The sequence below is a fragment of the Mustela putorius genome, unplaced genomic scaffold (genome assembly GCF_011764305.1).
Source record: "Mustela putorius furo isolate JIRA1106 unplaced genomic scaffold, ASM1176430v1.1 tig00000253_pilon_pilon_pilon, whole genome shotgun sequence".
In the NCBI taxonomy this organism is placed as follows: Eukaryota; Metazoa; Chordata; class Mammalia; order Carnivora; family Mustelidae; genus Mustela; species Mustela putorius.
The window spans coordinates 9,672,340-9,700,035 of record NW_025421329.1 but is presented as its reverse complement, the minus strand read 5'-3'; the positions used below and the strand labels follow the sequence as shown (position 1 = coordinate 9,700,035).

The 27,696-nt window shown below is 40.0% G+C and overlaps 1 long non-coding RNA gene across 1 annotated transcript; it reads right to left on the bottom strand.

The window, feature by feature from the left end:
* LOC101680680 lies at nucleotides 1-26,374 on the bottom strand. Its single transcript, XR_199559.3, has 3 exons — nucleotides 26,300-26,374; nucleotides 17,125-17,222; nucleotides 1-675 (listed from the first exon to the last, which is right to left on the bottom strand). It is a non-coding gene; the product is annotated as an uncharacterized LOC101680680 (long non-coding RNA).
* Between the last annotated feature and the right edge of the window lie 1,322 nt (nucleotides 26,375-27,696).

Here is a 27,696-nt window from a genome sequence, read left to right as displayed (position 1 = left end):
TGGAATACTTCCTTATATAGCCATCTAACATTTACAGATTTTTTTCCTTCTTAAAAATTTAAATTTAACTTCTCATAGTTAAGATCATCATATCCCCCAATTTTCTCACTACTTCATTCCTTCCCCAGCTCATAATTGATTAGCTAGAACTTTCTTCTGTTTCTTCTGGATGCTGTACCCCATTCTCCCCATCACTCCATGTCTAAAAATGAGGTCCCTCCCCACATGTTTGGAGAGACTAAAAAACTACCCATCTAAAAAAGGCATGCTAGGAGGCATACACCTAAGAGATCCCATTTGAAGGTAACAGGGAAATCTTTTCTATTTGGCCCATGCCCTGAGTTTAGGAACCCTGCAGCTACCACCTTTATAAGGGACTATGAATTCCTAAAAATTTGTGTATTTCTTAGTGGAAGAGGGCAGAAGGCTTTGTGCTTAGAATAACCTCCTTATCTGTATTCCTTGGTCTTCATGAAAACACCTTCAGAGAACACAAGGGCACTCTTGGGGGTGGAGGTGATTCTTGTAACATGCAAGGAATAAAAGATGATGCCAGTGGATCTTGACTCAGGGATTCCATTATCCCAAGGTGTTTCAGTATTCTTTGAGTAGCCACTCCTCAGATACCTGATGTGACTGGGAGACGCAACAGCTGGTGGTGGCATGGGACACCCCCTGGAGGAAGAAAAAAGATGGAAGGGATTCTTCTCCAGATTCTAGCTATGCTATGTAGGTTGCCTTGGCTATGAGTGAGGTCATTCTAAAAATTGCAGAGAAACAGCTAGAGTTGTCTTTGCAACATCTGATTTAAAAAGTGCTGCTATTGTGCTATTTATACTGTTTTTGTAGATTCGACACTATTCACTGTTTTTCTTAAAGGAAATGCTGTAAAATATATATATATTTCCTACTTCAGCTCTCCAGTGGCCAAGTTCTATATTCTGATATCCACACTCTCCTCCTTGCCCCTCTCTGTAGCAGGTATTGCTGGTGTCTTGTTCACACTCTCTTAGTACTCACTTCTGCAAGCAAAGGCTTTGCACTTGTTCTGACTATTGAACACTTATTTTGCCCAGATGGCAGGCCAGAAGTATCAGGCCTAAAAACAGCCTTTGACCAATGATGAATGAGTTATGGAGGATATTCCAACTTCCTGGCCCCTCAGGTGGGATTACTCTGTGACATCTCATTCAGTGGTTCTAAATAGGATGACAGCCCACTTGTCTTCAGCATTAACTTCTTCATGAAGAATCTTTGTTGGGCTACTCATATTGGTATATCACCTGGGAAGCAGAGAGTAGGAAGAACATGAGGACTATCCAAGGCAGTGAGAGAGACTATTCAGAAAGCCAAAAGTAGGCACAGATAAACTTATCAAGTCAATCAATGAGGAGGAAGTCAGCTGTCAAAGATAACTGGTGATGCCATGGATTGCTTATAGGTGTGGGGAGTTCTCTGACTATGGCAGCATAAATACTGGGAATATGGGAAATCCTGGGGCAGGGTTTCTGAAAAGGAACCAAACAACAGGTTAGTAGCTGTAACCTGTAAAAACTTTTCCGAGAGTGAAATTTCTCTAGGTACAGTCCTAATGCTTATGCATTAACTCCACGTGCTTGTTTTCTCTATTTTGAACTTACATATGCAAATGGTGACCTTGAATAGATACAGTTATATGCTTATGGAGTAGTGGGATCCCAAAGTCAATGAATGTTTATCTGCTCTTCCAAGTTCAAATACCTGAGGCTTAGATAACTTGACAAGACTATCAGTAAGGTCTCTGTTTCTCTTTGATGAACATCATTTTGATGCCCAGACTATAAAAAGGAATGGTGTCCTGTGTTCACCAGTGGCATCCTCCTCATGTTTTCCTGTGACTGGACTATCACAGGTGCTCAGTAGTTATTTCTGGGATGAAAGAAAGTTATCCCTGAGAATACAAGTGATCTCTGAGGATAAGAAGATGAATATGAAACATCTCTTTTTCTACCAACAAATGATTCCTACACAGCACTGAAGTAGGTAGAGAGGAGGGAGACAGGCATCTGGCAAAGATGAAGGGCATATCAGGGAAGGCTTCCTTGGGAAGTTGTTAGTTGAGATATCTTACTATAGTGCTCCCTGACCTTTATTAGACATGAGAATTACCTGAGGGTGCCATTAAAATGCTGATTCTGAATCAATGGTCAGAAGTTGAACTCAACATTCTATAATTCTAACAAGTTCCCAGTGATGTTAATACTGCTGGTTGGCAGATCACTCTTTGAAGAGCAAGGGCTTAGAAGTTAAGTAGGTTTTCCAAAAAGGATGGAAATTCCAGGAAGGGAAAGGGGGATGGAGGCATGAAGATATAGATAGGAAGTTTTGAAAGATTGTTAAAGTACATTGGGAGACAAGATGGCGGGGAAGTAGGAGGAGGCGCCGTTTCAACCTGAACCCTAAAGTGAGCTGATTACCTACCAAAGAACTTTGATCACCCATGAAATCAGCCTGAGATCAGAATTATACACGTCTGAATCTCTACAGGGGCAGAAGATGCCAGTGGGCAGGTAAAGCGGAATGAGAATGTCAGACTGATATCAGAAGATAAACAAAAGGGGGAGGGAGCCACCAGAGGTGAATGATTGGAAAGTAATACACCCAGTACGAGAATGCCCTATGTCTGGGGACCAGCATTAACTTGGAGACTGGTTGAAAGCACTCAAAAAGAGCAAAGGATCACGGAGGGGAAATTGTGGGAATCGGGGTGGCTAGGGACAGGGGCTTAAGTCCCCAAACCCAGGACAGCCTCCCTGGGTACTGAGTCGGAGAGAGTGAGGTGTGAGGTCTTGGTCCCTGAGCCACCAGCACACCTGAGAATGCGTAGGGTCCAGCTCCTGTGAGGGGCTGGGAGCCTCACCAGACAGCGGAAAGCCGAGCTGTGCTAACAGAGCCTGAGATGCGCATGCCCCTCACCCTCCCCTGAGAGAGGTGTGAGAAGGCCCAGCCTGGTGATCTCAGACCCACGCCCTGTTATCAGAGCCTGAGATGCGTGTGACCCATACCCTCCCCTGAGAGAGGTGCATGCAAGTCTGGTGCTCTTAGACCTAGAAAGACTAGGTACTCCCAGCCCAGGCCAGCAGGAAAATCTCAGTGTGCAATCACTGCTTGGAACCTCTCTGGCGGTCTTGAGCTGCCCAGACAGCCACCGCTGACATGGTTTTGGGTACAAGCAGAAGAGCCTGTGTCCGCAGGGACCACAACTCAGAACCTGCTCTGCCAGCAGCCAAGGGGGAATTTATATGGGCTCTGAAGCACCCACAGGAGAGCAGACTGAGGCTTTTCTCTGAAAGGGAGGCAGGGTGTAGTTTGCTTTCCTCCAAACCTCCAAAAACCATCAAAAGCGGTCAAGGCGAGACAAAAAAAGTGAACAAACATAAAAACCTCCAGAGAACACAAGCCTGAAAAAACCGGTTTCCTCAGAGCCCACCCCCTTGAGGGGGGTGGGAGGACTTAACTCAGGGAACATCATTGACTGAAAACCCACGTGGCAGGTCCCTCCCCCAGAAAACCAACCAGGAAAGGAAAAAAAGAAAAGAAAAGGAAAGAAAAGAAAGACTACAAGAGAACAACCGCCACTACTTCATAGATACAACTTTTATTTTTAACTCATTCCCACTATTCTGGTTCATTTTTTTTTATATAGATAATTTTTTAACCTATTTACCATTACAGTGAGATGTCCAGTATGTCAAATTCCATAATAACCTTCTAACCTGAACTTTTTGATACATATACCTGTGTTTTTCTTTTGTATTTCTATTTTTTAATATTTTTTAAATTTTAGTTTAGTTTAGTCTAGTTTATTCCTTTTTTATTTTATTTTCTAATATTCATATAGAGTTAAACTTCAAGGTAATCCCCTTTCCCAAATCAATGCTGCCCCTATAGGTAAACCAATTTTTAATCCCTCTTTATATTTGGAAAGTTGAGTCCTTTAACAAAGACATCAAGATACATCCAGGAAGAATCAAAATAATCTTCCTCATCCACACTGAGAATTTATAACCACTCTCCCATTTTTTTCTTCTGCCAGTGTTTCTGTGTTTTTGTGCTTGTCCTGGTAGTATATAAATCTTATACTTGGGGTTCTTTTTTGACCAGGTTCTTCCTTTATTTGCATATGTATATATTTTTTCCTCTTGTCATATACTTTTATCAGTCTTTTTGTTTGTCTGTTTTTGTTTGTATACTTCATAAATCTTACCTTGGGGCCCATTTGGCCCGAACCTTCTCTTTTATCTTCCCTTTTTTACCTGTCTCTCTCTCTCTCTCTCTCTTTTTCTTTTTCTTTTCTTTTTTCTCTCATTTGGGTAAGGAATTCTGATTGCTCAGAAGCGTTCCAGGTTGCACCTTGACTGCACTATGGTAGACACATCCAGCTACATCTGTTCAGCCATCTCTTACCAAAATGACTAGGAGGAGGAATGCCCAACAGAAGAAAAATACAGAGGATGGGCCTTCTGCAACAGAGCTAACGGCTATCAACATAGACAATGTGTCGGAAAGAGAATTCAGGCTAACAACTATCCCGGCAATAGCTAGGTTGGAGAAAGCCATGGATGACCAAATGTAATTGATTAGGGCAGAACTGAAAGTGACCAGGGATGATGTTCACAATGTTAGGGCAGAACTGAAAGCTACCAGAGATGAGGTTCACAATGCTGTCAATGAGTTCCAATCTAATCTAAATTCTCTAAAAGCTAGGGTAACTGTGACAGAAGATAGAATTAGTGATCTGGAGGACAAACAGATAGAGAGAAAGGAACAGGAGGAAGCCTGGAACAAACAGCTTAGAAGCCATTAAAACAGAATCAGGGAAATAAATGATGCCATGAAACATTCCAACGCCAGAATTATTGGAATCCCTGAAGGGGAGGAGAAAGAAAGAAGTCTATAAGATACAGTGGAACAAGTTCTTCATGAAAATTTTCCCAATCTCGTGAATGGAACCAGCATTCATGTACTAGAGGCAGAATGGTCTCCCCTCAAGATTATAGATTCAAAAAAAAAAAAAAAAACCTATCAAGGCACCTGATAGTAAAATTGAGGAATCATAATTGTAGATATAATCTCTTGAAAGACGCTAAGACAAAGAGGCTCCTTATGTACAGAGGAAAGTCCATCAGAATAAGATCAGACCCGTCCACAGAGACCTGGCAAGCCAGAAAGGGCTGGAAAGATATATTCAGGGCACTAAATGATAAGAATATGCAGCCAAGAATACTTTATCCAGCAAGACTGACATTCAAAATGGATGGAGGAAAAGAGTTTCCAAGACTGGCAAGGCTTAAAAGACTATGCAACCACCAAGTCAACACTGCAGGAAATATTAAGGGGGAGGTTCTATAAAAAAAGGAAAAATCCAAAGAATAGCATTGAACAGAAATATAGAGACAATCTACAGAAAGAAAGCCTTCAAAGGTAACACGATGTCAATAAAAATGTATCCATCAATAATCACTCTCAATGTGAATGGCCTAAATGCACCCATAAAATGGCACAGGGTTGCAGATTGGATAAAACGACAAAACCCATCAATATGGGTCTACAGGAGACATATTTTGAACCTAAAGATACACCCAGACTGAAAGTGAAGGGATGGAGAAGCATCTTTCATGCCAGTGGGCCTCAAAAGAAGGCTGGGGTAGCAATTCTCATATCAGAGAAATTAGGTTTTAAACTAAAGACTGTAGTCAGAGATACAGAAGGACACTACATAATTCTTAAAGGGACTATCCACCAAGGTGATCTAACAATTATAAATATCTTTGCTCCCAATATGGGAGCAGCCAATTACATAAGAAAACTGTTAATCAAGATAAAGAGTCATATTGATACGAATACATTAATAGTAGGAGATCTTAACATGCCTCTCACAGAAGTGGACAGATCATCGAAGCAGAAAGTCAATAAAGAAACAAGAGCATTGAATGACACATTGGACCAGATGGACCTCATAGATATATACAGAATATTCCACCCCAAAATAACAGAATACTCGTTCTTCTCAAGTGCACATGGAACCTTCTCAAGGATAGACCACATATCTATATACACTATGGAGTATTAAGCCTCCATCAGAAAGGATGAATACCCAACTTTTGTAGCAACATGGACAGGACTGGAAGAGATTATTCTGAGTGAAAAAAGTCAAGCAGAGAGAGTCAATTATCATATGGTTTCACTTATTTGTGGACCATAACAAATAGCATGGAGGACAAGGGGAGATATAAAGGAGAAGGGAGTTGAGGGAAATTGGAAGGGGAGGTAAACCATGAGAGACTATGGACTCTGAAAAACAATCTGAGGGTTTTAAAGGGGCAGGGCGTGGGAGGTTGGGGGAACCAGGTGGTGGGTATTAGAGAGGGCACGGATTGCATGGAGCACTGGGTGTGGTGCAAAAACAATGAATACTGTTATGCTGAAAAGAAATACAAAATTAACAACAACAAAAAAAGAATAGACCACATACTGGGTCACAAATCAGGACTCAACCAATACGAAAAGACTGAGATTATACCCTGCATATTCTCAGATCACAATGCTTTGAACCTGGAGCTCAGTCACAAGTAAAAGTTTGGAAAGAACTCAAACACCTGGAAGCTAAAGACCACCTTGCTTAAGAATGCTTGGATCAACCAGGAGATCAAAGAAGAACTTAAACAATTCATGAAAACCAGTAAGAATGAAGACCCTTCGGTCCAAAACTTATGGGATACAGAAAAGGCGGTCCTAAGGGCGAAATATATAGCCATCCAAGCCTCCCTCAAAAAAATTGAAAAATCCAGAGCACATCAGCTGTCTCTACACCTTAAAGAACTGGAGAATTAACAAAAAATCAAACCAACTCTACACATAAGAAGGGAAATAATCAAGATTAGAGCAGAGATCAATGAGGTAGAAACCAGAGATACAGTAGAATGTATCAATGAAACTAGAAGCTGGTTTTTTGAAAGAATCAATAAGATCGATAAACCATTGGCCACACTAATCCAAAAGAAAGGAGAGAAAGCCCAAATTAATAAAATTATGAATGAAAAGGGTGAGATAACAACTAACACCAAGGAAGTAGAAACAATCATCAGAAGTTATTATCAACAGTTATATGCCAATAAGCTTAGCAACCTAGATGAAATGGATGCATTCGGGAAAACTATAAACTCCCAACATTGAACCAAGAAGAAATTGACAACCTGAATAGACCGATATCTAGTAATGAGATTGAAGTGCCGATCAAAAACCTCTCAAAAAATAAGAGCCCAGGACATGATGGATTCCCCGGGGGATTCTTCCAAACTTTCAAAGAAGAAATAACACCTATTCTCCTGAAGCTGTTTCAAAAAATTGAAGCAGAAGGAAAACTTCCAGACTCTTTTTATGAAGCCAGCATTACCCTGATCCCCAAACCAGGCAAAGACCCTACCAAAAAGGAGAATTTCAGACCAATATCACTGATGAATATGGGTGCTAAGATTCTCAACAAGATCCTAGTAAACAGGATCCAACAGCACATTAAAAAGATTATCCACCATGACCAGGTGGGATTCATCCCTGGGCTACAAGGATGGTTCAAGTTCGCAAATCAATCAATGTAATAGAACAAGTTAATATGAGAAGAGAGAAGAACCACATGGTCCTCTCAATTGATGCAGAAAAAGCACTTGACAAAATCTAGCATTGGTTCCTGATCAAAACACTTCAAAGTATAGGGATAGAGGGAACATTCCTGAACTTCATAAAATCTATCTATGAAATACCCACAGTAAATATCATCCTCAATGGGAAAAAGCTTGCAGCCTTCCCGTTGAGATCAGGAACATGACAAGGATGCCCACTCTCACCACACTTGTTCAACATAGTATTAGAAGTCCTAGCAACAGCAATCAGACAACAAAGAGAAATAAAAGCTATCCAAATTGGCAATGAAGAAGTCAAACTCTCTCTCTTTGCAGATGACATGATTCTTTATATGGAAAACCCAAAAGACTGTACCGCCAAACTACCAGAACTCATACAACAATTCAGTAATGTGGCAGGATACAAAGTCAATGTACAGAAATCAGTGTCTTTCTTATACACTAACAATGTTAAATACAGAATTACAGAAAAGGAAATTAGAAAATCGATTCCATTTACTATAGCACCAAGAACCATAAGATACCTGGGAATAAACCTAATCAAAGAGGTAAAGGATCTGTACTCAAGGAACTACAGAACACTCATGAAAGAAATTGAAGAAGACACAAAAAGATGGAAGACCATTCCATGCTCTTGGATCGGAAGAATAAACATTGTAAAAATACCCAGAGCAATCTATACTTTTAATGCAATTCCGATAAAAAATCCACAGGTATTTTTCAAAGAGCTGGAGCAAATAATCCAAAAATTTGTATGGAATCAGAAGAGACCCTAAATCGCTAAGGAAATGTTGAAAAACAAAAATAAAACTGGGGGCATCACATTACCTGATTTCAAGCTTTACTACAAAGCTGTGATCACCAAGACAGCATGGTACTGGCATAAAAACAGAAACATAGACCAGTGGAACAGAATAGAGAGCCAAAATATGGACTCTCAACTCTATGGGCAAATAATTTTCGACAAAACAGAAAAAAATATACAGTGGGAAAAAGACAGTCTCTTCAATAAATGGTGCTGGGAAAACTGGACAGCTATATGTAGAAGAATGAAACTCGACCTTTCCCTTACACCGTACACAAAGATAAAATTGAAATGGATAAAGGACCTCAACGTGAGACAGGAATCCATCAGAATCCTAAGGGAGAATATAGGCAGTAACCTCTTCGACATCAGCCACAGCAACTTCTTTCAAGATATGTCTCCAAAGGCAAAGGAAACAAAAGCAAACATGAACTTTTGGGACTTCATCAAGATCAAAAGCTTCTGCACAGCAAAAGAAACTGTCAACAAAACAAAGAGGCAACCCAGGGAATGGGAGAAGATATTTGCAAATGACAGTACAAAGGGTTGATATCCAGGATCTATAAAGAACTCCTCAAACTCAACACACACAAAACAGACAATCATATCAAAAAATGGGCAGAAGATATGGACAGACACTTCTCCAATGAAGACATACAAATGGCTATTAGACACATGAAAAAAATGTTCATCATCACTAGCCATCAGGGAGAATCAAATTAAAGCCACATTGAGATATCACCTTACACCAGTTAGAATGGCCAAAATTAACAAGACAGGAAACAACATGTGTTGGAGAAAGGATGTGGAGAAAGGGGAACCCTCTTCCACTGTTGGTGGGAATGCAAGTTGGTGTATCCTCTTTGGAGAACAGTGTGGAGATTCCTCAAGAAATTAAAAATAGAGCTTCCCTATGATCCTGCCATTGCACTCCTGGGTATTTACCCCAAAGATACAGATGTCGTGAAAAGAAGGGCCATCTGTACCCCAATGTTTATAGCAGCAATGGCCACGGTCGCCAAACTGTGGAAAGAACCAAGATGCCCTTCAATGGAGGAATGGATAAGGAAGATGTGGTCCATATACACTATGGAGTTTTATGCCTCCATCAGAAAGGATGAATACCCAACTTTTGTAGCAATATGGATGGGACTAGAAGAGATTATGCTGAGTGAAATAAGTCAAGCAGAGAGAGTGAATTATCAGATAGTTTCACTTATTTGTGGAGCATAACAAATAGCATAGAGGACAAGGGTAATGGAGAGGAGAAGGGAGTTGGGGGAAATTGGAAGGGGAGGTGAACCATGAGAGACTATGGACTCTGAAAAACAATCTGAGAGTTTTGAAGGGGCGGGGGGTGAAAGGTTGGGGGAACCAGGTGGTGGGTATTCGAGAGGGCACAAATTGCATGGAGCACTGGGTGTGGTGCAAAAACAATGGATACTGTTACACTGAAAAGAAATAAAAAATTTAAAGAAAAATATTGTTAAAGTGGAGGACATTTTAATACACGACAGTTTTGTTTTATTGTTAACCTTATTCTTTTGGGCAGTAGAAGACATGTTTTTCTTTTCTTTTCTTTTTTTAATGTGCAATTTTCTTTCTTCTTTTCTTTCTTTCTTTCTTTCTTTCTTTCTTTCATTCCTTTTTTCAGCCTAACAGTATTCATTGTGTAAATCACCAGTAAATATAGAACCAGACATAGTTGTATATCATATGCTCTTTAACAACAGATCAACACTAAAAAGGAAGCCCAAGTTCTCAAAAAGGAAAGCAAAAATCGAAGCAAACTGTAAAACTATTTGAAGTAATAAGCCTGGTTTCCTCTTAGCTTGTATTCCTCTTCTTCCTTCCTAATAGCACTCTCCTTGAGACATAGACCTTCCCAACTCCCTAACAGGCTAAATAAGCAGTTCTCAAATCTGTGTTCTGATAAAACTTTATAAATAATGTAATGTTGGATCATCATCCAAAGCATAAAATAAATACCCTTGAGGCCATACTGATATTTTTAAATTATCATTTTTACTATATAATAAAATAATGTAATAATTATAATATTTTAAGTATTATATTTTAAATATTATTTATATATATGATAAATAAAGAGAAGATACAAATTTTCCTTACCAGTGAATTTAAAGTAATAAATGAAAACAGTTTCCCTTCTACAAAGTGGAACTTAAACATCCCCCTTCACTCAAAAGTGGCCTGAACTTATTTGCTCACTTCCAAAGAGGATTATAGAAAGGGAAAATTGCAATTTCAGAGTGGAAGAATGTGGCAGACACCACTTTAACAAAATAATCAAGGTTAACAGCACCATTATATTGTATACTGCCTGTGAAAAGATGTATTAAGAAGGACACCACACCTCTGTAATATTCTTCCTCAAAACTCATACTTGATGAGCTAACATTATTGTTATGATGTTTTAAATGTTAAGAGATGTTTTGCTCTAATGATGAGCAAAACATTAGAAAACCCAAATTGAATTAGAGGTCATAAAATATTGGGTAGCCAAAACTATTCAAAATCATCAAGGCCATAAAAAAACAAGAATAGGCTGAGAAATAGTCATAAACTAAAGAGATAGTACACTAAGTCCAATGGAAGATTGTAGCTTGGATCCTGGAGTATACAAAGAAATTAATGGAGAAAAAGCCTGGTGAAAATTAAGTAAAAAATAGTCATATTTTTAATAGTAATAATTTTAATAATAATAGTAATAATTTTAATTTTTTATGACTTAATAGTCATATACCAAATTTAATTTCTTAGTTCTAAGAAATGTAGCATAGATATGTAAGAGGTAACTATGAGGGAAAACTGGGTACCAGAAGCTTTGTACTACTGTTATAATTATTTTCTGTAAATCTAAAATTAGTCCATAATAAAAAAAGTTTGTTAATTACCCAGTGCAATGTGGAGTCTCAGAATCAGACAACTTGTGATGTTTTTCATATTCCTTTGATTCTTAAAATAATTATGCTAGAATCAACCTAAGACTTTTTTATGTTGAACTGTTATTTAATATATGTTCCTTAGTGACTAAGATAACATTAATTATTTTTAATTTCAAAGAATCTCATATATTTTTTGCATATTTTTTGCATATTTTTCTCATATATTTTTCTATTCCTCAGGAATAGAAAAATTAGAAAAACTTACCAAAACAGTCAAGAGGTTTCATATTGAAATGTATTTCTTACAATCTCTAGTGATTTCTTATGTAAAATGTGGTCTTGATTATTAATAAAGATAGCACTTTAGGATCTTCTCCAAAAGAAGTATATGCAGATCTCTATTATAGCACATATTACATTATATTGTGAATTTTAAAATAAATCTCTCTCCCCTGACAGTGAATGAGTTCGAGACTGTATTCATATTTGTACTTTCCCTCACACACCAGACTGAGCATAAAGTCTGGTACTAATAGTATTTATTTTATTTTATTTTAGAGAGAGAGAGAGATGGGGTTGTGGGGGTGAGGAGGGATAGAGAGAGAGAATCCCAATCAGACTCTATGCCGAGCGCAGATCCTGACACAGGGCTCAATCTCATGACCCTGAAATCAGGACCTGAGCTGAAATCAAGAGTTAGACACTCAACTGACTGATCCACCCAGGGTCCCCTGGCACCAATAGTAATTTTGAATAAAAAATCCTGCTAAGCATATTATTGTTTATTCTTTTCTCCCAAATGGCAGTTTCTTAAACAATAGAAATACATTTGCATCATGAAGTGCTGAGCTCATCTTAAGCTCAGATGTATAACAGCTGCACATATGACTTATGGACATATTTTTGGAAGTTCACTTTTCAAATGGTGTACTATAAAATCACAATCAACATCAGGCAAATGTAAGTAATCAACGCTATCAGGATGTCAGAGGACACAAGACCAAGAAACAAGGTGAAGGTCAACTAGCATCTCTCTGTGACAAGAGTTATCTTTGGAAGTATTTCCTACTGACTTAATAAATGAGAAAAAAAATTCTGGACACTGATCATCCTCAAGACACATTCCACTTAGACTCTTCCTCTTCCCATCCCCTCCCCTGGCATTACTTGTGTGGTCTTGATTGTTTCCATGATGGTTTGGTTTTAATGAAAATGGTAGTGACCACTGGAACACGTTACAATAGCAACTATTCATGGTTGTTGATGGTTACAGAAAATGGACGATTGAGTTTAATCCTAACAGATTGCTCTGGAAAGTAAAAAAAGGCAATTGTTCCCTGTGAGTCTGTGAGATGATGAAGGTTGCTAAGAGCTGATAATGGAAATGTACACAGGGAGAGGAATGACAGAGTACCAGCCTGCTGGTTAGTTTGGCCTTGGACACCAGTGCAGAACACATATTTCAAATTCGTGTTGTCTCTCTTGAGTAGAAGTCTGAAGCATAGCATTTGAGAACCAAAAGTGAAACAAGAAGCAATGCAGAAGACCTACAAGTCATAAAGGTTAGGTCAAATGAGCAGAAAGGCAGTGAACATGTTTGGATTCCACTCAGAAGACCTACAAATATGAACCTCCTTGGATCCTAATGAGATCATAGATCATTGCTCTCTCATGTGAATTATGTGCATCCTATGGGCTTCTCTTTTAGTATTCCTGGGTCTTCATTCTCAATCTCTCTGCAGATACTTCCCTTTCTATTCTTTCTTGGGTTACCCCAAACTCAGCACAGTGTCTGGCACCAGTTATAGTTTTGAATAAACAAGTATTACTAAGTATATTGTTCTGTATTCTTAACCACATAAAATATTTTCTTAGACTGGATTTTTGAAGGATAACAAAACACACCACCCTGAAATGTACCAACTCTGACATCAAAATTACTTTGAGCTAAAGGCACATGAGAAATAGAAGATGCAGGAAGCACACTCTTGACCTCTCCTCTTCTCTCTGAAAGCAAGCAATAAAACTCCCCTGTAAAAGATGCCATCCATACAGCAGGAGGAAAAGAACATTCTTATCCCCAGAGATGGGGAGTCAGGCTGAGAGAAATCTGTAAAAACAAACCATATTAAAATAATCCTCATCTTCCTTTAGGCTCCCCACTCATTTTAACCTTTTTTTTTTTTTTTACAGTTAATACTCTTTGTCTAAACTAGTATATGAGCACATTGGCTTAATCACTTTTTGGGTCTTCATTTTCCTGTGAAGTTTACCAAGTACTCATGAAAAATAAAATGTTTATGCTTTTCTCCTGTTGATTTGTCTTATATCAACTTAGTTTTGGGGCCCAGATTGTCTAGGAGGATAGAGGAAAAGTTTGCCTCCCCCAAAGTTTCTCTTCCCATCCAATTCGCTCTCCAGCATCACTACTGTGCTGATGATTCTCAGATCAGCCAACAATTCTCTTGTAAGACAGACTCATAATTTTAGATCCAACTTTTTTATATGTCTCTAGAAATTGAATCCACCAGGCTCCACACTTTTCACTACAATAAGTTTCTATGTTTCTATAATGGTCATTGTCAAAATGCAGATTTAATTTCTGACTATTTAAAAGCCAACATCTGGGCGCCTGGGTGGCTCAGTGGGTTAAGCTGCTGCCTTTGGCTCAGGTCATGATCTCAGGGTCCTGGAATCAAGTCCCGCATCGGGCTCTCTGCTCAGCAGGGAGCCTGCTTCCCTCTCTCTCTCTCTGCCTGCCTCTCCATCTACTTGTGATTTCTCTCTGTCAAATAAATAAATAAAATCTTTAAAAAATAAAAAAATAAAAGCCAACATCTTCCTCTGCTACTCCATTTCTTTAGCCTTTTCTTAGTCATATTCTAGAGAGAGCTGTCTACACCTGTCTCACTCACACTACATTCTCAAGTTTAGTCACTTGGCAGGGATCTTGGGGCCCTATCACTCAATGGAAATCCATTCTCCCCACGTCATAAAAGACCTACTTGTCATGAAATCCAACAGAGAGTTTTCAGCTCTTAGTTCAACTTCATCCCTGACAGCATTTTTCTTCCCTTGTACTTTGTGGCATTCCCATTTTCCTGATTTTCCACCCATACTTTTGAGTCATCCCCACTTGGCTTCCTTTGCTGATTGCTACCCACCCATAAAATGCTATTATCATGAATCTCTTGGCACTTGCATCTTTTCACTCTCTGTCAAACAAATTAATAATGTTTTCCTGAAACATTTTGTCCATATGTATGCCTTCACTTAGTACCTGTATACTGATTATTTCCTAAACTTCAGACCCATATAATCCCACCATCTAATTCAACATTCCTATGTATATGTCAAAAATAAACATTCCTACTTAAAACCCAAATATGGCAAGCCCCAAACCAAACCCATCATCTTCTTCCCCATCATAACCCCCTCATTCAGTGAATAAAAGCATTATTCACCTAGTTTCTTGAACCACCATTCTAGGATCATTCTGGAATTTTCCTTTTTCCCAACCACCACCTCCCAACAAAACAAAGTCTTTCATCTCCACTTGCTACATATCCTCCAAACCCATCATCTCTTGCCTGAATAACTATAACAGCTTCTTCACTGTCTCTCTGCCTCCATTCTTTCCCCTACCCCAATCTGACAAACAGACTAGAGACAGAAATCTTTCAAAACTGCCAATATTATAATGTTCCTTTTCTCTGTTAACCTCTTCTATGATCTCCCATTTCCCTCAGCATAAAGAACAGAGCCCTTTCCAAGATCCTGGTCAGCACTTTACCAAACTTTCACTTTTCACTTCCCTGTACCTTGCCTTGGAACAAATTATAGGAAGTTGCCTTCTAAGAAATTCTTTTAGTTTTCCTCACATGAATCATCCTCAGTTCTCCCCAGGTCTTTAGAAAGGTCTCTCTGACACCTCCCACTGCTCCAGTGGGATGATCCCTTCCTGACGTGTAGTTTCATCTTGGCTCTCTTTTCCTCATCCCAGGCTTGAGCCTTGAGCCAATTTTACCCCATATTTGTTAGATTAGCTTCCCAAAAACATAGCTTCTGAGACAAGAATTCGAGGGCAAGCTGTTCATCTGGGAGGTAATCCCAAGAAGCACTAGGTGGAAAATGGAAAAATGGAAAAATGGGAGAGGGAAGAGAAGGGAATTGATACAGGTGTGCTATCACGCAGGTTATCGTCATGAGAAAATGCAGTTAATCCCCACTGGAGACCTTGAACAGAAGAACACTTCTTCAGAAGAATTAAGAATCTCCCACACATCACTGGTTGAGAGTCACTTCCTGAAGCCTCAATTGCCTGGTGCTTCCTGCTTGCTCTGCATTAAGGGGAGCTTCTTTCTCAACCAGAGACAGCTTCAGACTGAGTCACTGGAGCTCACAGTAGGAAACCATCAGCATGGGTTGGAATAGAGGTGACATGGAAGGACACATAAAGGGTATGCTGTTACAGCAATTAATTGGCATTTATTAAAAATGCCTTTTAACTCTCTACTTCTGTAACTTAGGAACAGCCTTACTTTACAAAAGACGAATGCATAGCAATGTATGGGGAAATCTAGTCTGGAAGTGGAAGGAATGGGGGGTGGGGAGTTGAAGCAGATAAAGATGGCCACCAAGGAGACAAGTTGAGTGACAGCTGAAGTTAATATAGGACTGAATGAAGGGCTAAAATGATAGGAGTGGAATCAGAGAATTTTAGTAGACAGAAATCAGGAAAGACATAATGGCAGGACATGAACAACTATATTTAGGGGAGAAAAGGGGAGAGAAAGTTAGACAAGTCTGAGGTTTTGAGGCTGACTGGCTGGATTCATGCGGGAAACAGTGGAGCTTGGAATCTGGTTTCTGTTGTAGTTCCTGCTAAATAATCTGGAACTACTGGGGCAGTCCCTAACACCTTAGTACCTCTGCTTTCTCACTGTTTTCACAAAGACATTGGGATACACTCTATTTAACTTCTGTTTGTCTTTAACATGCCCTGATCTTGGGTTTCTAATAGCAATTGGAAATTCATATTACGAGCATAGTGCTGAATCATTCTCACTGAAAAACTTGCTCCTGGCACTGGTTTAACCCAGGAGGGCATGGGTCCCATTACACACCTGCACATTGCAATCAGATGGGAAATGTGTCAAAAGCAATTACAACAAATACAAAAAGTACCAAAGCTTGGAAATTATTTCCTTGATGAAAATTAGAGCTATTTTTAGATATCACTATAACAACATTACTCCTTGCCCAGCAACCATGTTAATAAGTGCCAAAACTAGGTTCAAAAGATGTGGAGATGAGAGACAGTATCTTATATCACTCACACAGAAAAGAGCTGGACTGTCATGATGCCTAGCAGAAAAATTCTCCAGTGACAGATGGAAGTTTAACCTTCTTATACTCCCGCACTCTCACAAAAAATCTTCACCAACAGACACACAGTTGTAGATGAGGAAGATTTCTGAAACTCAGCTGTCCCCTTAGGCCTTGCCTCACACACATGAGGCTAATACCATCCAGGAAGTAATCTTTCCTGAATCCAAAATGGTGGCTGACATACCTGGGTTGAGTGCTCCCTGTAAATGGCAGAGCTGGATGAGATACACATGATTGCAACAATACAGCATCCAGGTCTCAGTAAACAACCCAAGTTCACACAGTGTGAGTCAAAAAATGTCTCTGAATTCAGTGCTATGAGCCTGGCACCTGGGCCACTTACCCACTTTCTCCAGGAGACTTGCTGGTGGATGTGCAGAGAAGCTGTGAATATTGTCTGACATCTTACTCTTGGAACTTCCTTTGGACTTGCTTGATTGTCTGGGAAGGAATAGAATGGCCAGAATGAGAATAAGCATTGACCAATTTCCTTCCTTACTGAGGCATTTCTTGAGGTGTTCTTGTACTTTGACCATGAATAAAATGCTGATTACATGGGGATGGGTGAGCCTAGTTCTGGGTATTAAGGAGGGCACATATTGCATGGAGCACTGGCTGTTCTACATAAACAATGAATCTTGGAACACTGCATCAAAAACTAATGATAGTGTATGTATGGTGACTAACATAACACAATTTTTAAAAATGTTTATTATAAGATAATTACAGTGTATTATCAGTTCTCAACATCTGAGAGATTGTTGTCAAAACTTGGGTCCACCCATAGGAGAGTGTCACACTCAGGGGCACTGTCTCTCATGCATGTGTCTATAGGAAAATTTAAAATCCATCATTACAGCCCTTTGTCTGTAGTGTCATTTGTGAATACCTTCTCTCATTCAGGGAGCTGCCTCTTTGTTTTGTTGACTATTTACTTTGATGTGCAGAAGCTTTTTGTCTTGATGAAGTCCCAAAAGTTCATTTTCACTTTTGTTTCCTTATATTTGGAGATGTTTCTTTTTTTCTCTCTTTTTTAAAAGATTTTATTTATTTATTTGACAGAGAGAGAGCACAAGAAGGCAGAGCATCAGGCAGAGGGAGAGGGAGAAGCAGACTCCCTGCTGAACAAGGAGCCCGATGTGGGACTCGATCCCAGTATCCTGGGATCATGACCTGAGCTGAAGGCAGCCGCTTAACCGACTGAGCCACCCAGGAATCCTTTGGAGATGTTTCTTGAAAGAAGATGCTGTGACCAATGTCAGAGAGGTTACTGCCCAAGTTCTCCTCCAGTATTTTGATGGATTCCTGTCTCATATTGAGGTCTTTCATCCATTTTGAGTTTATCTTTGTGTTTTATGTAAAAGAATGGTGGAGTTTCATTCTTCTGTATATAGCTGTCCAATTTCCCCAGCACATTTATTGAAGAGACTGTCTTTTTCCATTGGATATTTTTTCCTGCCTTGTCAAAGATTATTTCACCATGAGTTGAGGGTCCACATCTGGGCTCTCTATTATGTTCCATTGGTCTATGTGTCTGTTTTAGTGCCAGTACCATACTGTCTTGGTAATCACAGCTTTGTAACTTGATACCCAAAAAACAATCAAGTCAAAAAATGGGCAGAAGACAGGAATAGACACTTCTCCAAAGAAGACATACAAGCAGCTAACAGACACATGAAAAATGTTCATTATCATTAACCATCAGGGAAATTCAAATTAAAACCACATTGAGATACCACCTTATACCAGTTAGAATGGCAAAAATTGACAAGGCAAGAAACAAGTGTTGGACAGGATGTGGAGAAAGGGGAATCCTCTTACACTGTTGGTGGGAATGCAAGTTGGTGCAGCCACTTTGGAAAACAGTGTGGAGGTTCCTCAAAAAATTAAAAATAGAGCTATCATATGACCTTGCAATTGTACAACTGGGTATTTACTCCAAAGATACAGATGTAGTGAAAACTATATATGCACCCCTGTGTCCATAGCAGCAAGGTCCACAATAGCCAAACTATAGAAAAAGCAGATTCAACAGATGAATGGATAAATAAAATGTGGTCCATATACCCAATGGAATATTACTCAGCCATCAGAAAGGATGAATACTCAGCTTTTGTATCAATGTGGTGGGACTGGAGGAGATTATGCTAAGTGAAATAAGTCAGGCAGAGAAAGTCAATTAACATATGGTTTCACTTACTTGTGGAACATAAGGAATAACATGGAGGACATTAGGAGAAAGAAGGGAAAAATGAAGGGGAGGGGAGACAACCAGTGACAAGCAGTGTCAGACAGAAAATCCAGCTTCCTCAAACATGAGACGGGACAACTCTGAAGCATGGCCTACCTACTTTGTCAGAGGTCCCCATCAGGACTGATCCCAGCTTCCTAAAGATGTAACCTGCTCATCAACTCATCTGTAGACTACTCCCTGTCTTTTCTCACTTCCTCACTCTGCCACCCATGCTTCCTGGGACTACCTCCCAAATAGGCCATTTGCTCACATATCCTGGTCTTAGGGTGTACTTCTGGGGAAGTCAATATAAGACTCTTTACTGTAGATAAAAATAATACTAATATTCTAAGTGCCATTCAGGTGTCACCACATATAATTCCCATAAAAATCCTTTCAGACAGAAGTGAATGGACAGTGGGGTGATGTGCCCAAGCAACCGAGTCCTCAGGGAGGACCCACCTTCTGACCTAGTGGAAACCACATGCAAAGACAGCTTCACTTTGGAACTTACATTAAGGAGATGAAGAGAAGATAAAAGTAAGGTCTAATCAAGGACTGAGAGATCTGGAAGACCCAACTTATGAACCTTCACTAATCTGGGTGGGTCAGGGATCCAATGGGTTTGATAATAGTGTCAAGATCAGAGAAATGACCAGTCACTGTGATGGACACAGGGAGGGATTTGACTTCTATGATGTAACTAAAAAGATTTCTTTTTCTTCTACTACCTTTTTCTTTTTAGAGTAAATCATGATAATACAATGCTTGTGGCAAATATGCATCCAGCCCTTCACTAATAATTACTATGGAAAATTAAAAGGAATGATGTTGTGAATCATGAAAAGCATATATAATTAAAGACAACCTATAAGTAATGTACAGTCTTTCAGGAGACAAAAATCAGAACAATATGTTATCTTTGGTCTTTCAATGATCCATCAATCATAAACAATTCTTCCAGACTCCAAGTTATCATTCAGATAACCAACATCTAAGAATCCATTTGCATAATGGTTAGTCTTAATTTTAAACATTTCTGGAACATCAAGGAAGAATCAAATTTTCTCCAGATGAGTTTTCATCATGAAGGATCTTTAATATAGTTTCATTTATGGTGTACAATTAATCAGGAAAGACAGTTAACCAGAACTCCATACTCCCCACCATTAAAAAGAAGAACAAGGCAAATATAGCCAGTGAGCAGCATAATAAAACCAATTCCATAATCTTTCCTTATATTGAATGTCTTCTTCATTTCCATGAAAATCCTTTTAGCTAAATACAAACATTTCCAATTACAAACAGAAAAAAAACATTGTTTGATTTTTGCAGTAGCTGACCAATTACTAATGTTTATAGTTAATGGCAAAGAGTTCTTCCAGCCACAGATTCTGAAACAGCTGGAAGAAAAAAAATAATAATAGCCTGTTGGAAGGGGGTTTTGCTTTCTTTAAAACAGTCTAAATGATCTTGGAAGACAGCTGAAGGATGAAATAAGCCTAACATTAAAAATTAAAAAAAAAAATGAGGATTTTGTGCTGCTTCACTTAACGGCAATTTCAAATTGCCCCACTAAAGTCCTGATCTATGTCTTTTGTACTGACCTTGCCATTTTCAAAATTTGGAATTTTGCATTAGAGTGAAGAAATTCAGTTTTATGTGGAATCCTGGGTTTTCTTCTTTTTCCTTATGTTTCTTTTAGTTCTTCTTGATCAATACATGTAAGACAACCTATCCTCCTTACTTTCCTATGGGGCTTGGTGGGCTATCTTAGCACTTACTTTGTAGTAATGTAGTGATTTTAGCACTGTATTAAAAATTAGGAAGAATAGAAAACTGCCCCCCTAAAAAAGGTTTTTGCATTATGATAGGTTAGATGGCTAAGTTGATTAGACTGTGACAGACCAAAATCTTTAAGATTGGTATCTTAACTATCTTTTGCAATGTTGCAAATGGGATTTAGTATGCTTCTGGCAAGGAATTTTGAGGTTTCTTTGAAATAAGGGGGGGGGAAAGGAAAGTGTATTAAGAATTAGGCAGGTATAATCATTCGTTTTTGAAAAAGATGTGGACCTCTGGCTCTTGCTATGTAGCTAGTATGCAGACAACTCACAGAACACTCATCCCCTGCTTGTTCCCTGTAGCTGAAGGGCTGACCTTTCACAGGTGCCATCTCCTTTATCCCCTCAGCATCCTATGATCTCAGTCTGTTTTCTACTCTCTCCCTGATAAGGAAATTCAGAACAGCACATCTGCCTTTCCACTACCAGCATCTGTGTTTCTGTTTTTTTTTTTTTTTAAGATTTTATTTATTTATTTGACAGAGATCACAAGTAGGCAGAGAGGCAGGCAGATAGAGAGAGAGGTGGAAGCAGGCTTCCTGTTGAGCAGAGAGCCCGATGTGGGGGCCCGATCCCAGGACCCTGGGATCACGACCTGAGCTGAAAGCAGAGGCTTTAACCCACTGAGCCACCCAAGTGCCCCAGCATCTGTGTTTCTTTGCCTGACTACTTCTTGCCTGTCCAAGCACAACAGGCTAGAAGTGCTGGAGAATTAGTGACGCCCAAGAACTACCCTCAAAGCAATGACTAGTGGAGGTGGTGGATAGATACTGCAGCTCCCTCTCAACCAGTTCCAAGGTGTGGGTGCAACCTGGTTCCCAGATTTCTCCAGCAGAATGAAACTTTAGTTCCCTAACATGCTGATTCACTTGAAGGTAACACTTCACTGGCTGCTTTTCTTTCCCCGTCTCCTCCCCATGATCCTACCAATACTTCCTGTCATCACCTCACAATAAACTGCTTGCATTCTAACCTGTGTCACAGCCATTGGATTCTAGGAAACTAGAACTAAGACAATGCTCTCTTCTTTCAACAAGAAGACGGAAGATAGACATCCCCTGCCCAGCACTCCTCCTTCCTGTTGGAGCTTTTTTCCAAGGCTGCTACTGTGTTCAGGTCTTTAAAATCACTGCATCTGTGAAAGCAAAAAGTGCCTCTTACCTTGGTAAGAAATATTGCAGAAAGAGATTAAGCAAAATGGAAGGTAAAAGGAGAAAATATAAATGGATTAGCTTGGAGACCCTGACAATTCCCTACCCACTGTCCCTTGTTGTGGATGCAAGAGTGAACATTTGCCCAGGGGCAGGATTGGGGCAGTTGGGACAAAGTTTCTTTCCTTATTTCTGTGCAAGCAATTTTCCTCATATACCCTCAGAAATGTGACTTACCTGTCACATTATGTGTGACTTACTGGGGATCTGTTTTTCTCAAGCTGTGCTGATGCAAGAAGTGAATCTAAACCAAGTGCTGCTATAAAGCCCAGACAACTTTATATTCATATCTTGATACACTTTGTATGGATGTCACTGTGAAAACTTGCACCATTTGATCTAAATTTCGATTAAAGTATTGATTTGATCTGGAATGCCACAGTGCAGTTCAGTGGGAAGGAGTTGGCATGGACCCAGGAATAATTGAGAGAGAATTTTAGAGCATGTCCTGGGGGTTCATTCAGGAAATTTGATTTTTTTTCTCTTTTACTTGAATGCAGATTTGGAAACCCTCAGTCTCAGATGAGAGAAGACAGGCATGAAATGGGTGAACTAGCAAACAAATCTAAGCATGCAAGGTTGCAATGTCCGTAAGTCAGGTTGGAAGCTTGTCAAACAAGGTATTTTAAGGGAACTGTCCTTTATTCACACTTGGGGCATGTGCTGGAGAGTTGGGGTATTGTACCTTTTGAGAGGTTGTAAAATAAACTGGTGAACAACCTAAGAAACAATTCCCATAAAGAATGACCAAAGAAACAAAATATTTTTTTGGAAAGGAAAATAGTCATGGGGGTTAGGAGAAATTCAGTTATTAGAACTGTCTTGTATAAAAGGGTATCCATGGGCTCTGTGCCACATTAGAAGGCAGAACATAAACAAACTGGTAACACACAGGTGAACAGAAGAGCAGGTATGGATTTAGCATAAAAGGGTGCTTTAACTCCCAGGACTGCGATTCATGAAGTCTCAGAAGTCCGTGATCTATCCCTGCTACAAACCAATGTAGGTGTTTTTAAAGATAGGAACTCAGCAAAGTCAATTCTTTGGCATTTTTGCCATTTTTGTTTTGTTTTGTTTCGTTCCATAGGGAATGAGGGAAACCAGCAGCTATCTCTTCAGCTAGAAACCACAAACTCCTAGAGATACGTGTCGTACACTCAGTGTCAGCCTTTGCAGAGGACCAGCTGGCTGTTTTGTCACACACTCCATCACATGCCCATAATGGCAGTCTAAGACTGGAGGATGTGGTGACAGTCTCACAGTGGGTTCACTGAATGGAAATGGCTTGGTTTTTGCTACTGCGCACCATGGGTTCTCTTTCCTAATATGCCTTGTGGAAGCCACTGGTAAAAATGCTTTTCCCACGTCCCAGGGAGTTCTGGCAAGGTGGCTTGCATGGCAAGCAACTGGGAAATTGTATCTTCATTTCTTGTCTGGCAAAGCAGCAGATTGTGACTGTGCCCATTCTTCCACTTGGCAGCGTCCCATTCCAAGAGCCCTCCCTGTCAGTCGTGTGGGGTAATGATACCGGGGACTCCTAGGACCTCTGAAGACACAGCATGGTGTAGCAGACTTGTGTTTATATAAGTAACATGGTCAGGGGACTTCAGATTTCACTGGCTGAGGCCAAATGAGTGCTTAATTCTGAGGGAGATGTGGGCAGAGGACACAGTAAAAGGTAAAGGGAAACTGAAGCCACACAGTGCTGGGCTGTGGGGATGGGGGCTGGGTAAGGGAGGAGAATGTTCTGGACTTCTCTCTGAGGAATCTTTTTGTGAGAGACTCCGAGGCAAAACAAAACATGAAGGAATGGAAAGTGTGGCTGAAGCACAGCTGGTAGGTGCTGGGCAAGGGGAGATGAGGCGAGAGAAGTGAGTAGCCAGACCTCGAAAATTTTCATGAATCCTCTGAGAACTGGAAGTGGACATGAAGACACAGGGGCACTCAGGCTTAGAGAGTTTACTTTATCCCTTCTTCCTCCACCCCGGGTGAGATTTTTAACTTAAGAATCAAAGACCTTTTGTGTTTTCTTGTTAGGGTGAATGATGTATGTCTAGCTCCATAGGCTCTCTGGTATGCATGTGTGGGTGTGAACTTGTGTGTGCATGTGTGTTGAGGCTAGGAAGGCCCCCATCCATCAATTTATTTTTTCTCCCTGGCAATTGTTTTTGTGTTCACAAAAGAAATTCTTTGCAACTCAAATGTCATCACGAAGATGACAAAGACCCTCTGTGCAAAACTTTCTCCTGAGGATTATTTGAGACAAGCAGAGAAAGTACAAGTCGTATCATCCTCCAAGTCCCTAAAGGCCAGGCAAAGGAGGCTGGAGCTGGGTGGGTTGCTCAGCTTCCCCACTGGATCTGGGCATGCACCTAAGGTCATGGAGGCACCGTGCAGAAATGTCAGCCCTGGAGGGATCAGAGGCTGACTCCACTGTCTTATCTTCCCAGAGGAAGTGTCCCCAGCCTCCTGAGAAGGGACACGTTCAGAGAAAATATCCTTAGTGGTGGGTCTTCATGGATGAGACAGGGAACAAATATGAATTTCCAGATTTTAGCAAGCTAAAGTATTTCCCACAATCCTCAACGTCCCACTGGTGACGTGACAAGAGTCACTGAACCAAGAATTACCTGGGCCTGGGTGTGCCTTCTGACCTCAGATAAAGTGGGCTTGAAGACAAGGTGTAAAATGAATAAGCAACACACCTTTAGCTTCTAAAGAGAGTAACTCCAGTGGGAAATGGAAATGGTGCTGAGCTGCCTACTTGGGCAGGGCTTCCGTTACAAGTAAAAGATAATTCTCACACTGGGGTTTATACTCTGACTCTTGGTCCCCCCACACCCCCAGTGATGAGCCCAGATTATATCTCTCTAATTCTTTAGCTGTGAAATACAGCTAAATTGTTTGATACACACAATTATAATATGCATGTCATAAAGCCCAGAAATAAAACTGCATGCCCCCCACCCAATTAAAGAAACAGATCAGTAGCCCCCAGGTACACTACCTGGACCTGACTCCCACTTCGCCCCCAGAGGTATCTGCCACCCTGGAGATTTGGGTTGCTCCCAGGGCTTTTGCTATGAGAAGAATGCTGTTGTGAACATTCTTAAACACGTATCTGGTGCACATAGGCCAGTTTCACCAGCGCAGATGATCCTGTGTGAAATTGCTCCACGGCAGAATACGTGCAGTTTTACTTTACCAGACAGTGCCAAATTCTCCTAAGTTACAGTCTATCCAGAAATGCACTGTTGTTCCGTTGTACCTTTGCGTGCTGCTCCACGGCCCTGCCAGATATCAGATGTGATCAAATATCTTAACTTTGCCAGACAGCATATGTATAATGCAATTTATTTGTATATTTCCCTGGTAACTAATGATATTGGGAATTTTTAATGTTTCCTGCCATTTGTGTTTCTTCATCTATGAAATGCTAATCCCAACTCTCTCCCTTTGGGCTGTCTTCTCTTTTTCTTACTAATCTGAGCCTTCTTCTCTTTCTCTCTCTCTCTCTCCCGCCTTCCCCTACTCCATTGCCATTTAACTGTATGACACTTCTTTTTCACTTTCTTTGAGTTTTTTTTATGAAGAGCAGCTCTCAGTTTTAATGAATTTGAATGCTTCACTATTATTTCCTTTGGTTCATACTTGGTTATTAAGGAAACCCTTTCTGACCTTGAAGTTCCAAGGATACACTTGTATATGTACTTCTAAAAGCATAACATTATGCTTTTATATTTAAATCTCTATTCCATGAGATGCATGGCATGAAGCAGTGTGCATTCTTGTTCTCCACGTGGATATGCAATTGTCCCAGACTGTTTATTGAATACATGTGTGGGTCTGAGTCTTCACTCTTCCACTGGTTCATTTCTCTCTATGCTAAAACCTCACTCAAATTACTATGGCTTTATAATCCTTTGGTATCTGTAAAGTCAACTTTCCCCACTTTGTTCTCTGTCTCCAAGGAGCTGTCCCCAATGCTTGCAGCTGTTAAAACAGAAGGTTGTGAACTTCCTGTGAAAAATAGACTTCCCAAGTCAACTGATGGCTATAGCACCTGCTAATCTCCTGGGACTTCTGATCTCACTTTATTTCTGCCATCACAGAATGGCAGCAAGAGCTGCCATTCATTTAAAAGTGTATTTTAAAATAATCTTCCAGCATTTTTCAAGTTTTATCATAGACATTTTTAGTCCACCACTGAAACCACAATTGATTCCTCACCAGTAGTACATCACAGAAGTCCATGGAGAATGCTCTTCTGGGAGTGACACAGTGGATTCTGCTGCTTGTGTGCTGGGGTTGGAACTTGTGGCACAAGGCATATTTAAGGAATTCTATTTGGTTCTAAGAATTCAGTGGGATTCTGAAGTGCTTGAAGATAATCCTGGACACTTCAACCAATAACCCCTGCCCCCCCCCTTTTTTAAATCACCTCCCCTAACTCAGGGTCAGCCCAAACTCAAGAGACAGAAGAAGACTCTCCCATTCCTAATGGAGAGCTTTTTAGGGACTTCCTGATAATTGAGGTCAGTTGATAATAGGTATTGCTTGTCCTGTGGTCTTTCTCTTCTTTGTTGGAAGTGTTCAAGCTTCCCAATGAAACCCTGATACAACTTTTGTGAGATTAGTACTATAAGAGTAGTCTTCTGAAAATCTATAGAAACCCTAAGGCATTTTTTAGTTTCCTACAATTGGTGGCTTGAGGCCACCATTTTTGATAGTTTAATTAGAGGCTACCATTGTTGATAGTAGATAATATAGATAATACTTTTAGGATCAACACTCTCTCCAGGTTGGGACCCTGTGTATCCACTATATGAATAGTAGTTCAGAAATGTATGCATACGTATCCAAGGACAACTTTAAACTGTTTTCTCTGGGACACAAGACATCCAAAGGACCCTGCTTCTGATTTTCTGCTATCACGGAAAATAATTATCTCATCTAAATAAACAAATGCTGCTATGTATTTCACATCCTCATTAACCTTGTCTTTTGTCTCCAGGCCTCTTTATAAATTGCTAATGCCCAACAGGGAAATGAAGGCAATTTGTGTCTTAGTTCTCATCAGCCAAGGGGACTCCCTAAGTCTTCTACTTAATATTGATTCCTGACTCCTTAGCAACAAGCTTTTGACTCCTTAGCAACAGTCCAAGGTCTACTAAAGCCAAGCTGAAATGTGCTAATCTACCTTAGCCCATACTAGGAAGTCTGTACTGGCTAGATTCCACAAAAGCAGAGGCTCAAATATTATTAAATGCTGTAGGATTCCAATATTATCCTCTTAATTAACACCTCCTTAATGGGCTCTTGCAAGTCCTTGATAAGCTTAGACTTCTCTGCAAAAGGTTAATATTGTTCTCCTCTGTTCTGCATTGCTTATTCTGATGGCAGCTTATATCCCATCCTCCGAACGTCTGTCTCCATTTCTCCTTCCAGTATTCAGTAATGAGGAGTCATTACCATAAAATTTGTCAGACTATGTTTGCAGGGGAAGGTTCCATACATACTCTCCCAGGAGATACATGACAGTGAGCCTTTGTTAAGTCCCTATCTTTATATAGTATCTGAACATGAAAGACAAATATAAAGAGTATCTAGGTATTCATATGTGCATG